The 17,376-nt window shown below is 39.6% G+C and overlaps 1 protein-coding gene and 1 long non-coding RNA gene across 51 annotated transcripts in view; both read left to right on the top strand.

Annotated features, from left to right (window-relative positions):
* The window catches only part of DLG2 (discs large MAGUK scaffold protein 2), a 1,974,117-nt gene that overhangs the window by 1,656,532 nt on the left and 300,209 nt on the right, over positions 1-17,376 (top strand). The window lies entirely within an intron of this gene.
* LOC146399762 (uncharacterized) lies at positions 70-7,747 on the top strand. The gene is made up of 2 exons (XR_014814833.1): positions 70-3,622; positions 3,700-7,747. It is a non-coding gene; the product is annotated as an uncharacterized LOC146399762 (long non-coding RNA).

The raw sequence follows: 17,376 nt of genomic DNA, 5'->3' as shown, positions 1-17,376 counted from the left end.
TCCTCTAATTAAAACTTGTGATCAAGGAATAATAATCACAAGCAAGTAGTTTCTAAATGTTCTCTTTTTATTCTAACACATCTTAAAACATGGAAATTTTGCTTTCACCTACTTGTGGGAAAGGGAGAAATCTATATCTGCGTATTTTTCCCTTCCTGTGTTAATAGGATATGAACCCTCCAATAATAATTTTAAGTTTAATTCAAGTGGAAGCACTTATTGCTTGTGGGGGCTTTCAAGATTAACAACTTATTGTACATGGTCTCTTTGTTTATAGACCCACTGTAGCCTAAATCTTATCTATTTCATAAATTAAATTGTAATTACCAAGCTTACAAATAGACTTACTGAGGCTGAAAGAAAGTAATATGAAAAATCAATTGCAGGAAATCAAGTGCACAGAAAGCTAAAATAGGACTGTCTTAAATTCTCAGAATCACAGGTTGTAGCAACTTTAGAGTAGAAAAATCGAGCCTAAGGAAATATAAAGTATGCAATTTTAATATGCTTTATATATTCATAATCCAAGTAGGATTCCTGGTAGACTAAGTCTGTAAGAGGCAAAAGTATCCAAACTGCACTTTGGTTCAGGATAATCTTCTCTTATTCCCTCTTTCCATTTCCTCACATTTAGTTCCCACTGCTAAGGATAATTTGCTTTCTTAATAAAGAGCTGCTGATGCATTATGAAAATTAAGGAGTAACAGAACCAAAATTCATTCATTCAATTTTTATTCAGTTAATCTTTATTAAATACTTCCAATGAGTGGCATGCTGCCCTGGACATTGGAGCTAGAATGATGAGCAAAACAGACATGACCTTTCCCTAATGTACCTGCCGTCGGCCAAGTAAAATCGCACTAGTGGGTTACACAAGCTGCTTTATAAGCACTCACAAGCTGTGCTCTAGAAGAAGAAAGGACCTTGGATCTAGACTCTTAACAGTCTAGAAACTCAAGTATACCCTTAGAGGACACCAAACCAGATCAAACCCAAACAAAAAACTAGGTAGAAGATTAAGAAGGCATCCCCCCAAAATAATATTGCCTTTACTCTGAAGGGTGAGTAAGCATTAATTTGTGAAAGCAGAGGAAGGAGTTGTAAGGCAGAGGAAGGGAAGGTATGCAAAGCCACCCACGGAGGAGAGAGGATGGGTGATGCAAGGACTGAAAGCAAACCAGAGAAAGTAGGAGAAACACTTCCTCTGATGGTGGAAGCAGGAGACAGAGGCAGATCATTCAGGACTCTGTTCTGTATTTGGTTCTTTCTCCTGAAAGCAGCAGTGTTGAAAGGTTTTAAGCAGGAAGCTAACGGAGTCCAGTTTGCTTTTCAAAGAGATGGATCTGGCTGCTGAAGAGAAAACAGGCTAGAGAGCTCTCAAGGGGCTTGTGAAGGACCAGGTGAAAGGCATTCATCAAGGTGGTGGAATCCATGTCGTGGCAGGAGAGGTGGAGAGAAGTAGACAGATTCGGGGCGGGGGAGTAGGTGACAAGACCAATTGACACAACAGATGGGCTGATTAAAATACTTAAATTCATCCCTTTTATTAAACTATGGCAAAGCATTTTTTATTACTGTCAAGGCAAATAAACCCTTCAAGGAAAAGCATATTTTATCCATCATTATATCCCTGATCCCAGCACAGTGCCCAGCTCAGAGTAGGCATTTAATAAATGGAGACCAAAGGGAAAAAAATAAATGAATGATGCCAATGAGTGAATGTATCTATTTTACAGAGATTCTCTGTTCACTTTTTAATTTTAACAAAAGAAAAACAGAATACTGATAAGAGAAAAAGGAAGGGACAGAGAAAGAGAGAGGATTGCAAGAAAGAGAATAATTAAAACGAGGCTATATGGAGCACTCACTATGGGCCTGACGACATTCTAAAATCTCTGCCTATGTTAGCGTCTTTAAACCTCTGAAATAGTTTCCACTGCTTTGCCCATTTGCTCATTTACAGCTGAGGCAACTGAGACTCGGAAAGCAGAAGAGCTTTTCCCTTGTTCAGACAGCTAACCAGTAGGGTAAAAGCAAGATTCAATCTCAGTCCAAAAGACTCCAAAGCAACCCCTGCACTAGACTGCTTCTCACAGAGAGAGAGGAAACGTCACCCATGATTTCCGGGGAAGAAGGGTTGGAGAGAGAAATGGGAAAGGATGGAAAGGATATGAAGCATCCAAAGAAGGCAAGATGCCATGTACCCGAAGCGTGAGGTAGAGGGGACAAAAACGAGTCAGATGGGGAAATAGATGGGAATGTTCAGGTTAGGCAGGGCCACAGGTGGGATCATGGAGTCTAGAAACCAGGTGTGATTAAGAACAGAGACAGGTAGGCCTGGCTTGGAACAGACCCTGGGCTAGGCAGCAGATTCAAGTGAAGAGCATGTATTCTCTTTTTAAAAATCTGGCGTTGTTCTTTTCAGAATATTGGAGTTTGGAGCCTGTGGTTCAGCTCTGAGAATCGTTGTGGCACCAAATTAGCATAAAGGTGGGCAGAGGGCTCATCACTGCTACCTGTGAGGGCTGTAGTGAAAGGCAACCTCTCTGAGCTTGAAATTCTTCACCTGTCACAAAGGGATGATCACATTTACCTTCCGAAGTTTCTGGAAGGATTGGCGGAAATGGATTTAGAATGTCTGGAGTATAGACAGCGGCATAAATGACAGCTAGCATCACAACCCTCAACGACCGGCTTGCTTTAGCAGACCCTGGGCCCTTTCTGCTCCAGTCAGAGCCTGGCACCATACTTATCCCCGAAAATTATCCCCAAGAGAGTCCAAGAACCACACAGAATGTGGAAAGCCTTACCAGTAAAGACTTTGTACTGTGTAATCAGATAGATATGGTTTGAATTCCAGCTCTACCATTAACAGCTGTGTGACCTTCAGCAAATCACTTCACCTCTCAGAATGTCATTCTTTAACTGTGAAAAGGGGATTCACAGTCATGACGCAGGGCAATTTGAGCATTAAGAGAATCAATGCATGTAAAATGCTAAGCACTGTTCCTAAAAAATAGCACATCTTCAGTAAGTGATAATTATCATCACAGGGGGAATTCTCAGAAAGGCCAGAAAACTCTATCGTGTGGTTATTATTTGTCAAGAGAGAAGCAGACCCAGAGGGGAAAAGAAACATTAATTTCATTTTTTTAATTTTATAATGGTTTTTATTTTTTCCATTATAGCCAGTTTATGGTGTTTGTCAATTTTCTACTGTACAGCATGGTGACCCAGTTACACATACATGTATACATTCTTGTTTTGCACATTATCATGCTCCATCCTAAGTAACTAGACATAGTTCCCAGTGCTATACAGCTGGATCTCATTACTTATCCATTCCAAAGGCAATAGTTTACATCTATTAACCCCAAATTCCCAGTCCACCTCACTCCCTCTCCCTCCCCTCCCCCTTGGCAGCCACAAGTCTATTCTCCAAGTTCGTGATTTTCTTTTCTGTGGAAAGTTTCATTTGTGCTGTATATTAGATTCCAAATATAAGTGATATCATATGGTATTTGTCTTTCACTTTCCGACTTACTTCACTTAGTATGAGAGCCTCTAGTTCCATCCATGTTGCTGCAAATGGCATTATTTTGTTCTTTTTTATGGCTGAGTAGTATTCCCTTGTGTATATATACCACATCTTCTTAAGCTGCAAATGGCATTATTTTGTTCATTTTTATGGCTGAGTAGTATTCCCTTGTGTATATATACCACATCTTCTTAATTCAATCATCTGTTGATGGACATTTCAGTTGTTTCCATGTCTTGGCTATTGTGAATAGTGCTGCAATGAACATGCGGGTGACTGTGTGAAAAGAAAAGTTAGAAAGGCCTTGGGAGATTGGTTACAGGCTTTTGAGGGATTTCTTTTTTTATGATTTTTATTTTTTCCGTTATAGTTGATTTACAGTATTCTGTCAATTTCTACTGTACAGCAAATTGACTCAGTCATACATATATATACATACATTCCTTTTCTCACATTATCTTCCATCGTGTTCCATCACAAGTGACTGGATATAGTTCCCTGTGCTATACAGCAGGATCTCCTTGCTTATCCACTGCAAATGTAATAGTTGGCATCTATTAAGCCCAGACTCCCAGTCTATCCCACTCCCTCCCCTTACCCCTCCCCCTTGGCAACCACAAGTCTGTTCTCCAAGTCTATGAGTTTCTTTTCTGTGGAAAGGCTCATTTGTGCTGTATAACAGATTTCTTCAGGTAATAAAATTGATGTGGAGGAGTTCCCATAATGGCTCAGTGGTAAAGAACCCGACAAGTATCCATGAGGATATGGGTTTGATCCATGGCCTCGTTCAGTGGGTTAAGGATCTGGTGTTGCTGTGAGCTGTGGTGTAGATCACAGATGCAGCTCCAATTTGACCCCTAGCCTGGGAATTTCTACATGCTGCAGGTATGGCCCTACAAAGAAAGAATTGATATGGAAATAACTACCTGGGTGGGAGTGTCACACTGCTCTCTTGAAGAGTCCTGTGGTCTGATGAAGAAATTGCAGGATCAGGGGTCATGGAATATGGAGAAGAAGACCTGGGTCCTGGCCTCACTTCACTCCAGCTGGAGCCAGTGCTGTTTTTCATGTCTCAGATATAGGAAAGATCCTGCTACTTTTAAATCAGTTTTATGCTGTCCTACCAGAGGGCAAGAAAAGCTGTTCAAATTAAGATGTGTATGTGTGTGTGTGGTTAGGATCTTAAAAAGCCACAATCTCAGTTAATTTTTTCACCAGAAGGTGAACTCCATGAGAGCATCAAGTTTTGTCAGTTTTAATCACTGCTGTGTCCTCAAGGCCTAGAACAGTGCCTGGAACACAGTGGGTATTCAGTAAATACTTGTAGAATGAATGAATGAGCTAAACAAATGTTCATGCTTTGTAGTTTCTCTTGAACTGTAGGTGGCAGAGCAAATTCATACCCTCCCTCCCCCGAAAAGCCTATCAGGAGTCATGTTAGTTAACTAGAGCTCCCAAACATTGATTCTGCTTGCCGAAAAAAAATTGTCAATCTATAGGAATAGGTTGTGTGGTCCCCACATTGGTTCTGGCATCCCGCTGACCAGGCTGCCAAAAACAAAGGCACTCTCAGTTTTATTTTCTTTGGTTGGTGTGTCAAAACAAAAAATTAAGCAAACCAAATAGACTTTTTTTCCCGCTGAATAGTGGCATTGTACATCTTTGTGTCTTGGAAACATTTAATAAAATTTAAAATATTAACTAGCACAGATGTAAGACCTTTTAATTTCTCATCTGAGGTACAGAACAACTCCAAGAGGTGGATAGACAGGTGACATTATTGTCGTAGGAAAGTGAAGCTCAGTGAAGCTATGAGACTTGCCCAAGGTCATGTTGGTAAGTGCCGTCAGCTGAACTTGCACCCAGAGCCTCTGATTCTATTTCTTGTGTTTTTTAAATGTTCTTTAGCATCATACAGTTTTATAACTCTTATATCTAAAATAAGGAGAGTTGAATCATACTAGAATGATCAGGCTTTCCGTAAGTTTGCTAAATAGACATATTTTGATAAACCATATTTATGCTTTTTAAGGGTGAATGTTTGCTGGTACATCATTTTAACTCTGCTTTTTAATGGTAATTACATGGGTTCAAAAATCAAAATAATATTAAAACCTGTACACTGAGAAGTCTCATTTCCACTTCATTTCCATTGACCTCATTTCCTTTTGTCATTATAGGCAGCCATTTAATTAATGAGTAACTTATTTAAGTAAAAATTGAAACTAGACCATAGGAATATAGGTAAGTCTTATTTGCAGTGTGTTAAGGGGGAAAAAAATGCTTCACAAGAGAATGCTTAATAGCCTAGAGAATTAAGGGATAAAATTATTTCTTAGGTGGGTTACCATTTACATCTGCTCCTTATACATTAAGATATTTTCTCAAATCAAAAGTAACTTTATAAATATTACATTTTTTTTCAATGTGACTGTTGTAATATCCAGTATGCTCTGTAAATTGCCAAGGGATCACAATTCCTAAAAAAACCTCCATGCAATTGTTCTTCATTAAATGGCATGATTTTTTTCCTAGAAAAATTTGGAACACAGTATCCTTTAAAGAGGTCACTGGAGTCTGAAGGGATCTTAAATCAGGGTTAAAGCCAGCCCATTCCCTTGGAAATATGCCCAGAGTCACCTAGTTTCATGTAATAGACATTTTCATATAAAGATATTTAATAATCTTTCTTTATTATGGGGTAGTGAATATATAAATTCCCCTACATTTAAGGTCACTCAGAAGATTCTTTATAAGTGACTGATTTCTCAGTAATGTAAATAATCACACTTTATTTTATCCAAATTTTTAATATTTTTATTTTCTTTTAGATGTTTAAATTTCTTAAAAATGGCTATCATTCACTGTGGGAGCATTTTTTCCAGGACTCAAAAGGAAGAACAGTAGAGTTTTAGTGTTAATTCCCAGCTGTTGTGACTTAGCAATGAGCAGGGAAAACACAAAGGATATTAAGAAACACAATTACCCTTAAAATTACAGATGAATAGTAACTATCGGTGAGAAATAATGGAAGTAGAGTATCTACACAATTGTCCAAAAACACAGCGAGTATAATCTAAAGAAATGAAGATGCAGAGATTGTTGAGGTTGGGAGGAGGGTGTCAGGAAGTAGATGCAGTGAAAACTGCTGAGGAAAATCAAACGTTTTCAACGTGGATATTTCTATTTAGTTAGGAACACATTTTTCTCTCATTCTAGTAGATTCAAGAGAAAACAGTTTCAATAGTCTTCTGATAAATGCATACTTAATCTTCTTATCGGAGGCAAAGAAAGTGGATTTTCTTGCTGAACTTTTATTTGATCATTTTCGTGGTTGTCGATGATATTGAAATATTAAGTATGCATTATTATAGTTTTTCCCTCTGAGCCATTTTCCCTCTGAGTTTTCTCTCACAATTTGTGTTTCTTCGTTGCAATTCTATCCTTGTCTTTCCTCATTATAAGCACCCCCCCCAAAATTTAAAGAGAGCTTGAGACTGTAGAACAAGCTATAAAAAGATATGTATAAAAAGTTATATATTCAAATATAACTCTGAATATAAAATATAATCTACTTATTTGTATAAAATGAGTGTCAGGCTTTAGAATTAAATTTAAATGTACTTATTGAGCCATGTATACCTGGCACAGTTTTCTTAGGTACTTCTCATCTAAATACATGTGTCTCCATGTATGTCTCCTCTCACATCCCCAGCCATACCTCTCCCTGCACTTTATATTCTAATAACATCAAATTGCTTATCATTTGCCTAACCAGTCTTCATGTTTCATTTTCTGTGACTTAGCAATTATTAATTTCTCTTCCCAGAACTCCCTTCTTCCTTTGTCCACTTGACAAATTCTTTTTCTTTCAAAATTAAGCTAGAGATTATCTCCTCCAGGAAGCCCTCTTGGATTCCACTCCATCCCCGGTAGAGTAACACTGCTTCCTACATGCTGTCTCAGTTTCATGTATTGTTGCATTTCTCTCTCAGTCTTGCAATTCATGTCCAATCTCTCCACAGACTATGAGCTTCGTGGGCAAAAAGAGATACCACAGTAGGTAGTCAGTAAATGTGTAATGAATAAGTCATCAATCAATGATGTTTTGAGTGCTGGTGATTTTTTTTAAGCCTAAGCATCTTAAAAATGAGTTGGACCATGTAAAGAAGCTGATGCTGGCTCTAAAGACAATAACTTAAAAATAAATGGTTGTGAGTTTGTGTTTTATACCACCATGAATTGCCCACATATTAAGAAGTGAACCAGGTTCAAGAACTCAAAAAAAAAAAAAAATCACAGATGAACATACAGTAGGTAACAACCAATAATGATCATTGTCATCATTATGGCTAGTGTGTCTCAACATTTACATGTTATGCCATTTAATCCTCACAAACACTGTTACACTACTATCTCCATTTTTCATGTGAAGGAGTAAAATATCAGAGAAGTTACACAATTAAGTAGCAGAAACTAAATTCCCTGATTCAGAAGCCCATTTGCAGCAGCCCATGTCTCCAAGAGAGGCCAACAGTCAGATTTCAACTATCACCCTTTTGTGTCCTCAGCTATTCCCCACTTCTTTATAAGCGTGAAAAAGTCCGTGGTCACACAGCTAGTATAAGACATATTCACAGGGAGTTCCTATTGTGTTACAGCAGAAATGAATCCAACTAGTATCCATGAGGATGTGGGTTCGATTCCTGGCTTTGCTCAGTGGGTTGGGGATCCAGAGTTGCCATGAGCTGTGGTGTAGGTCACAGACCCAGTTCAGACCCCGTGTTGCTGTACCTGGGGCATAGGACAGCAGCCACCACTCCAATTTGACCCTTAGCCTGGAAACCTCCATATGCCATGGGTGCAGCCCTAAGTTAAAAAAAAAAAAAAAAAGACATGTTCATAGATTTGATAGCACTTTTCTTCAAAGCCAAAGCCTCATTAGATATGTTGTATGCATGGTCTTAAAATCTGCAAAGCTACATTGTTCTGCTAAGCCCTGAGGCTTTGGAACTCCCCTTTGCTCTACGAGAGCACTTTTCTTAAATCTGGCAAGATGTTGCTTAGTAAAATACACACCAAATGTCTGAGCAATTGAAGGAAGAGAGTAGTGATTATGGTTTAAAACTGGATATAAAAAGAAAGCATATTACCACTGAAGTGAGGATTTCTGCATGTCATTTTGTTTAAATGGAACTGTGATGAGGAAGAGAAAAAAGACATCTGAAAAGGTCATGAAAAGAAAAATAGTAGCAGTTTTGAATTTCAACTAAATGGATAAGATCTGGGGCATCACAAATGGAAATACTTTCTAAAGCTCTCTACACTAAAGCATTTAATCTATAAAGTACAGGAGTTCCCATCGTGGCGCGGTGGTTAACGAATCCGACTAGGAACCATGAGGTTGCGGGTTCGGTCCCTGCCCTTGCTCAGTGGGTTAACGATCCGGCGTTGCCGTGAGCTGTGGTGTAGGTTGCAGACGCGGCTTGGATCCCGCGTTGCTGTGGCTCTGGCGTAGGCCAGTGGCTACAGCTCCGATTTGACCCCTAGCCTGGGAACCTCCATATGCCACGGGAGCGGCCCAAAGAAATAGCAAAAAGACAAAAAATAGATAAATAAATAAAGTACAAATCCCATAGAAAACTATATCTCTAAACTCTGAGGGGCAACATATTCGGTTGATAATTAATGAATTCTATTTGAATGAAATAACATCAAATATATATAAAATATATTGATAAGAAAACGAAAGGTTGAACTTTAGGCTGTGGCAAAACCAAGATGTATAAAAGGAAAAAAATGATCAGAATCAGAAAAGAAAAAACCTGAGAAGAAGGAATTTTATCATCAGAAAATATGTATTATCTTTCTAGTCACAAACATGAAATTATAGATATAATGGGTTTAATTACTGAGCCAGTGGAAAGTAAACATCTGGGGAAAAAATACTTTGTATAAAGAGAGACAGATGTTTGAGGACGGGCGGAAGTCAAAGAGTGCATCTGCTACCTTTTAGCTGCATGACCTCAAAAAAGTTATTTAGCATCTTCTACCATCTCATCTGTGAAAAGGAGTTGATAGCACCTTCTTCATAAGGTAATTTTGATGAGCAAGTCATAATCAGACCACCTGGCTCATGGAAAGTGCTCAGCAAATGCTAACCGCTAAAATCATAAAAGCAAAATGTTGCAAAGTGCCTAATAATGCCAGGCACTGTTCTGAGTGCTTTCCATATATAGCCATGTGATCCTTAAAGCAAGCCCCTGAGATGGAGGCTATGTGTTGTCCCCGTTTTAGAGATAAGGAAACTAAGGCACAGAAAAGATACATAATTTATCCAAGATCACACAGCAGGATAGTGGTAGAGCATTGATCTCCCTGTACTTGACCATCGTAGCATGCAACCTGTTCATACTGAAAGATAGCCTCTTTCAGTTTCTCCATAGCACTCATCACTACATGTAATGTTACGGTCCTCCTCCTCCTCCTTGGAAATAAGCTCCATGAGGAGTTCCCGTCGTGGTGCAGTGGTTAACGAATCCGACTAGGAACCATGAGGTTGTCGGTTCGATCCCTGCCCTTGCTCAGTGGGTTAAGGATCCGGCGTTGCCGTGAGCTGTGGTGTAGGTCGCAGATGCGGCTCGGATCCCGCATTGCTGTGGCCCTGGTGTAGACTGGCAGCTACAGCCCCGATTCGACCCCTAGCCTGGGAACCTCCATAAGCAGCAGGAGCGGCCCAAGAAATGGCAAAAAGACAAAAAAAAAAAAAAAAAAGGAAAATAAGCTCCATGAGAGCAAGAATCTAGATTGCTTTTTTTTTTTACTCTTATCTTCAGCAACTAGAATACTGCTAGGCATGTATTCGATAAAATTATTTATGGTATGTTCAACTGTAATTGTATTTACTATCGATAAAAAAGAATGTTGAGAAACCATAAAAGACGATGAGCAAATTGAATTAAAATTTTTTTTAAATATATATATAAAAAATTAAGATTCTAAGAGACAATAATATGTAAAATCATTGCCAGTAATGAATTAGAAACTCTCCCCCAAATTAACAATGACAGTTTATTTACAAAAGATAGCCTTGGCAAAATACAAAGCACATATGTTTTCCCTCAGTTGTTGATAACAAAATTTGAGACAGGCACACAGTCTCATTTTTCCTCATTTTACAAACTGATCAGAAGAAGAAACGCAGTAGAAGCCAGCATTGCTAGGGAGCACAAAGAAGAAATACCAGCCACAAATAGTCTGACCTCATAACTTATTGTAAAAGAAACTATTCAATGAAATACCCCCAAATTAATCTTGCCTGTACTTGTTTATAAGAAGAAAATATGATGATGATAATTGCATCTGCCAACAACCAAGTTGCCCAGCAAAGCACCACGTCAAGGAAGTAAAGTAGACATTATATGCTACCAAGTGCTCTCAAGATTCCACGTGGGCCTACTCTTCATTTTTTATCACTTCTATGGCCCAGGCAAGCATACTTAATCAAGTCACTGTGTGTATTTGAGTTCTGATTCTGATGCCTTTTCTTTGCATGGTGGGATCGGGCAACATTTTCCTACCATAACACATGTATTATGCTGCCTTTGTCCCAGCCCTTTACTAGATGCTAGGAACTAAGATTCCTCACTATCAAAGGCTGACTACCATATTTGCCTGAGGTACCTGTCTACATACTGGATCTTAATCCTGTATTTAGGAAACTTCTTCTAACCTCCTGTTAGAAGGGAAGACTGTGCTTTAGTGGCAGATACCAGGGCCCACATTTGGGCTCCTATACACAGACAGTTGTGTGATTTCTGTTCAAACCCAAGCCCAAATTCAAAGACTTTTTCCTCTCTGGGTGTGAAATAACAATGCAGGACCCAGCATTTTTAATCAAAGTAATATATGTGTGTATGTGTGTAGCTGATTCACTTTGTTGTACAACAGAAATTTTCACGACATTGTAAATCAACTATACTTCAATAAAACTTTTTAAAATGAAAAAAATCAAAGTAATGTAGTACTACTGTGAATTTTAAAAAGGTAAATCTCCTTTTCCAGACAGAAACTAATATAGAAGGAGAATTAACAAAACAAATCTGCTACCTCTAAGCATTTCAATTAATTCCTCTATTTAACAGTATGTTAAAAAAAAAAAGTATTTGCTGTTGATTCTGTGTCCTGTTAAGATGCTTATTATTTTCCATCCCAGAAGTCTGAGAGAAAATAAAGACATTTTAAAAGTTGTTTTAGGAGTTCCCATCATGGCTCAGTGGTTCGGTCCCTGCCCTTGCTCAGTTAGTTGAGGATCCGGTGTTGCCATGAGCTGTGGTGTAGGCTGCAGACACGGCTTGGATCCCGTATTGCTGTGGCTCTGGTGTAGGCCTGTGGCTACAGCTCCGATTCGACCCCTAGCCTGGGAACCTCCATATGCCGTGGGAGCGGCCCTTAAAAAATGGCAAAAAAACAAAAGACAAAAAATAAATAAATAAATAAATAAATAAAAGTTGTTTTAAACAATTTGATTAAAGGAATTGGTTGACATGTAACTATGAAAATTTCTGTAGGGCTTTCTTTCAGCTACATTTTACAACATCAGAGACCAAAAAAAAAAAAAAAAAGAGGAACAAAGAAAGTCAATGTATTTTCCCTAACATTAGTTCTTTCCAGCCTAGAAAAGGTTCAGGGGAGAAGAAGGAAGGAGATGTCATTTTAATACTAACAGTTTGGGGTAAAGTTTTGAATCATGTCCAAGTCAAATCCAAGATGTGTGCCTTCCTATTTGCCAACACCTACAGGGCAGGTTCACTAGTCTAACTTCTTGCAGCCTGAGAGCTGACTTTCTCCCCAAAGCTGAGACAGATTGTAGACATGTGACCTCAAAAAAAGCTATGATTATTGTGGCTAAGATATTTTGAAAACACCTGCTGGGTGAATAAAGAGGCATTATAGTGGAGGGGTCAAAGTGCAGATTCTGGAGCCAGACTCCCTGTGTTCCAATCCTCAATCTGTCACTTTTTAGCTGTGACACCTTGGGCGAGGTACTTAACCTCCTGGTGCATCAGTGTCCTCATTAGTAAAATGGGAGTTGATAATAGTAGCTACTTTATAAGATTATTATGAAGATGGAAATGAGTTAGTTTTTGGAAAACTCTTAGAAAACTGCCTCAAAGATAAAAGTCTTAAACACTGATACAGAGATAGAGTGACCCCCATCCTTCCTCCGGGTCAAGGCACTATCCCTGACATGAGGTTTCTACCTCCCCTGCAGACTCTTCTAGGGCAACTGGCATTTGCGATTTCCATTTCTCTTCAGCACCACTCATTCAAATTGCTTTCATCTGATTTTGCCTGCATAGATGTAGTCATTTATGCATCAACCATATATTGATCATCTATGCCCAGGAACTGGGGGCGGAGGGTAGGTCAGCAAATTGCTCCCCTAATCGTCACCCCCGTTATCACGACCCCCACTCTGATTTTCCCAGCTCTGCACCTGCCCTAGGAGACCCTGTAGCCAGTGCCTAGTTGACCTTGTGATAGTGTTATCATGATTTTTGGATAAGTTGGTGTGTGCAAGGCACTCTCCTATTCCTTTAGAAATGTCCTCTCCTTCCTAAACAACTCATCTGCAGATAGGAATCCCCCAAAATGGTTTTCAGAGGCTCTTCTCCAGACATTTAGTCATGCTGGCTTATATTCTGTCTGAATGCCCTGGACAAGATGCAATGCCCACTTTATAAATGTAAATACTTTATTATAAGAATATGAGATCTGGCACAAAATGGACACTCGATATTTTTTAAGATGAGTTATTGATATGAAAGATCTAGAAAGAGAGGAAGACTATAACCCTGAGAGCAATATTGTGGGAACCAATGAGATAGACTAGAGAGAAATTTTGAAGTAAGGTCCTAGTATAATTAACCTTGAGTCTAAAATGCAACTAATGTGGGAGTTCCCATCATGGTTCAGCAGCAACAAACCCGACTGGTATCCATGAGGACTCAGGTTCGATCCCTGTCTCACTCACTGGGTTAAGGATCTGGCGTTGCTATGAGCTGTGGTGTAGGTCAGACACAGCTCGGATTCCACATCGCTGTGACTGTGGCATAGGCTGGCAGCTGCAGCTCTGATTCAACCCCTAGCCTGGGAACTTCCATATGCCACAGAGATGGCCCTAAAAAGTCAAAAATAATAATAATAATAAAATGCAACTAATGTAAGATGCAGTGTTATTTTACATTCCATTAAAAAAAAGAAAGAAAAGAACAAACCCCACCTATTACAATTAAAAGACACCATTGACTGTTAAGACGCATCCCTTATTCAAAGATGTGAAAATGTGGGAAAAAAATTTCATTTTTCAGTTGATGAAATATGGTGATCATTCACATTTTCCCTGAAACTCACACAGGGGACAGACACTTGACACACTTTGGAGTTTGGCGTAAGTGAGAGGGGTTGTAATTCTGTGGGCCTCTCTAAGAACTCAGGATAACTTCACTCAGAGCACTCCTAATCAAGGGAGCAATTTGAATGCAAATCATTGAAAGAATGAAGTTACTATAGAAACACTGCTGATTTACAGTAATTTATTAAAAATCCATCCCAAATTTCAGTTCTTTAAATAAATCACTCGAGTGTTATTTATGCTACGTTTCACTACCCATGGTGACATATCAGTGTGTAACTACGTCATGGATGACAATTGATATCCCAGACCAGTAAGAGGGTATTATTGGAAGCCCTTTATAGGGGACTTTGCCTTTGCGGTTAGACATGAAGTCGGCTGCTCCGAGGGCAATTTGGTGGATAGGAAAAGAAAAGAAAAAAAAAAAAAAAAACCTCTTGTTCTAAACTATATACAGACCCTGATCCAGATTTTCAAAGTTTCTAAAAAGCTGCCACATGACAATACTTGCTCTCCATACTTAAGTTAGTATCATCACTATCATGAAAATTACTACTGAACTCCTGAACTCATGACAGAGTCTAGCATGGGATCGTCAGTGAAATCTTCTGAACAAAATGTAAGGTAATGATAGCTTGAATGCCATTTGCTCCATAATTTTGTGAGAAAGCTATTAAAATTGGAACAGGATGGCCCAGCTGCAGCATGGTCTTCCTTGTTCTGCTGACTATCATCAGACAACGACATTTAAGGACCAGAGGCTGATTAAGGACATCTTAAATTTGTTTTTGAGGCAGCAGCAGCTAATAGATATTTGGTAATGGGTGGAATAAAGGATTAGACATTTGATTCTCCAGGGAAATCTTTTTTTTTTTTTTTTTTTTTTTTAATGGCCACATCTGCAGCATTTGAAAGTTCCCAGTCTAGGGACCAAATCAGAGCTGCAGCTGCCAGCCTATGCCATAGCCACAGCAATGCAGGATCTGAGCTGAATCTGCAACCTAGGCCGCAGCTTATGGCAACGCCAGATCCTTAACCCACTGAGCAAGGCCAAGGATCGAACCTGCATCCTCACAGACACTATGTCAGGTTCTTAACGCACTGAGCCACAATGAGAACTCCATCTCCAGGGAAATCTTAAGAAAGGGAATCTGTCTTTGTGATGCCTTCTTCAAACTTTTAACTAATATTTGGATCTGTCTCTCAAAGATGAGAGCAATATCCTTTTCACAGGTTTTTGGCACTTGGTCACTGCCCGGCATGTAGCAGTTATAATAATTCCCTGTGAGATTCCAAGTTTCAAACCAAAGTAAAAATCTCCAGATGCAAATAGTACATTTTATTGAAATAAGATTCACTGAGCAGCTGCCATGTCCTAGGCTCTGTGCTAAGTGGTGAGGTTACAAAAATGAATAAACACAGCTCTTGGACTTCAGAGGCCAAGTCCAGTAGGGAGCTCTCATCAATGCATTCCTAGAATAGTACAACAGGGGGCAGCACAGGGGGGAGTAGACTCTAGCACAGTCATTTGCATTCAACTGGAAGGAGTCTGGGAGCAGTTAGTGATTGAAATTGAGACCTGAAGGATGAGATTGTGGGCAGCAGGAACCTGAGGAGAAGGAATGCAATTTAGGCAGAAACATGTACAAAGCCTCAGAAAAGAGTGAGCAGGGAACATGTATTCCAGAGACTAGCATTATTCAATAGAATTATGAACTAAGTTATAAGCTGGATATGGGCCAAATATCAGTTGAGGTCCTAGCCAGAAATATCTGAGAGACTCAAAGTGAATAATTTGATGAGAGTTTAACACAAGGGTAATTTACAAAGGAGAAGATAAGATACATAAAACCTAAGAGAGACTCCAGGACTATAAACCGCAGGGAGATGTTATCCCTCCTAATCTAAAAGGGATAAGGGGAGGAAGCAGTTACATGGACCCACAGGGAAAGAGTCATCTGATAGAACTAGGACCCTGCAGTGAGAAACCCAGCAGAACAAACGCCCACTCTGCTTCCCTACCTCTGATCTGCTGTCAGTGTTCTCCCCTTGCCAGATCCAAGCAGAAGCCGTATGTGATTCACGTTTATCAGCTTCCAAGCGTAAAGTAGGGTGAAACAGGGTTGAGAGATCAACAAACAAAAGTTATACAGCACAAGTCTGAATTGGCAAAATTTGGCTAAACCTTGAAGAGTCATACCCATATTAAGAAGTTTAGGGAGTTCCCTTCGTGGCTCAGCGGTTAATGAACCCAACGAGTATTCATGAGGATGCAGGTTCGATCCCTGGCCTTGCTCAGTAGATTGGGGATCCCACATTGCTGTGGCTGTGGTGTAGGCCAACAGCTGTAGCTCTGATTCGACGCTTACCCTGGGAACTTCCATATTCCACAGGTGTGCCCCCCCCCCAAAAAAAAGAGGTTTATCCTTTATACCTAGGACAATGAGGAACATTGCAAAGGTGTTAAAAGACTACAGTGCATCCCGAGTGAACAGAGTCGGGACAAGACTGGAGATGGGTAGAGCAGTTACCTGCTACAGTTGTGGAGTAAAAAGATTGTGGCTGTGGAAATGGAGAGAAGGGACTGGATATGCGACTGATGTATTTGGAAAAGGTTTTTAGGATAGATGGAGTTGGTAAGATGAGAGAAGAGAGTGAGCAGGCATTGAGCTGGAAGTCTCAAAAGGAGAAAAAGCATGGGTTTGAGATTTGGGTCTCAGTTTTTGTACTTATGCACCTATGGGACGAGGTCACTTAATCTTTTTGAGTCTCAATTTTGTCTGTTGATAATGGGAATTATAACTGGATTTCTCAAATTTGGCATTCTGTTCTTTTTCACTCAACTTCAGTCTGGAGACAGTGTCTACACTGCCGGGTATGGAATGGAGTTTAGTGAACTGAGCGTGTCCACACACTCATGTCCTGAACATGTGAACTTCAGGGACTCGAAAGAAGGTCCTGGTGACATTGCCCAGTGAAGGGGTTTGGGGGTATTGACCTTATTTATTAAGTGATTCCACTGTCGATGCCTTAGTGTTTATGGAAATGAAGAGAAACCTCCTTAGCAGAGAAAGTCCGTACATCCTCTCTGCCCTCCAAAAATCACAGACCAAGGTGGGTATCAGTCATGCTGGAATGATTTAATAGAACATCTTTAGGAACTTCAGGACTCCCTTTCTGATGCCCTATTTGTGAATTTTGAAATCTGGGACAGAGCTGGTAATTATTACCAGTGTTGTAATTACTAATTGGGGTTCTGGGTGCCCTTTATAGAACCTTCCCCTAGTGAAGAGCAGCAAGTTGGCTGGTCTACCTCAACTGCTGGTATAAATTTTACCTGAGACATTTATGTATTTAAAACTGCTATGAACACAAAGCCCTCTAAGGTCTTCTCTAATATTCTATAATTTAGAGGTAAGAG

The sequence above is a fragment of the Sus scrofa genome, chromosome 9, assembly GCF_054392235.1.
Source record: "Sus scrofa isolate SSC_HxYL_T2T_F1_AM1 chromosome 9, Sscrofa_HxYL_maternal_Yorkshire_Landrace_v2.0, whole genome shotgun sequence".
NCBI lineage: Eukaryota > Metazoa > Chordata > Mammalia > Artiodactyla > Suidae > Sus > Sus scrofa.
The sequence above is the reverse complement of the archived record's forward strand: the minus strand, read 5'-3'. Positions and strand labels throughout refer to the sequence as shown.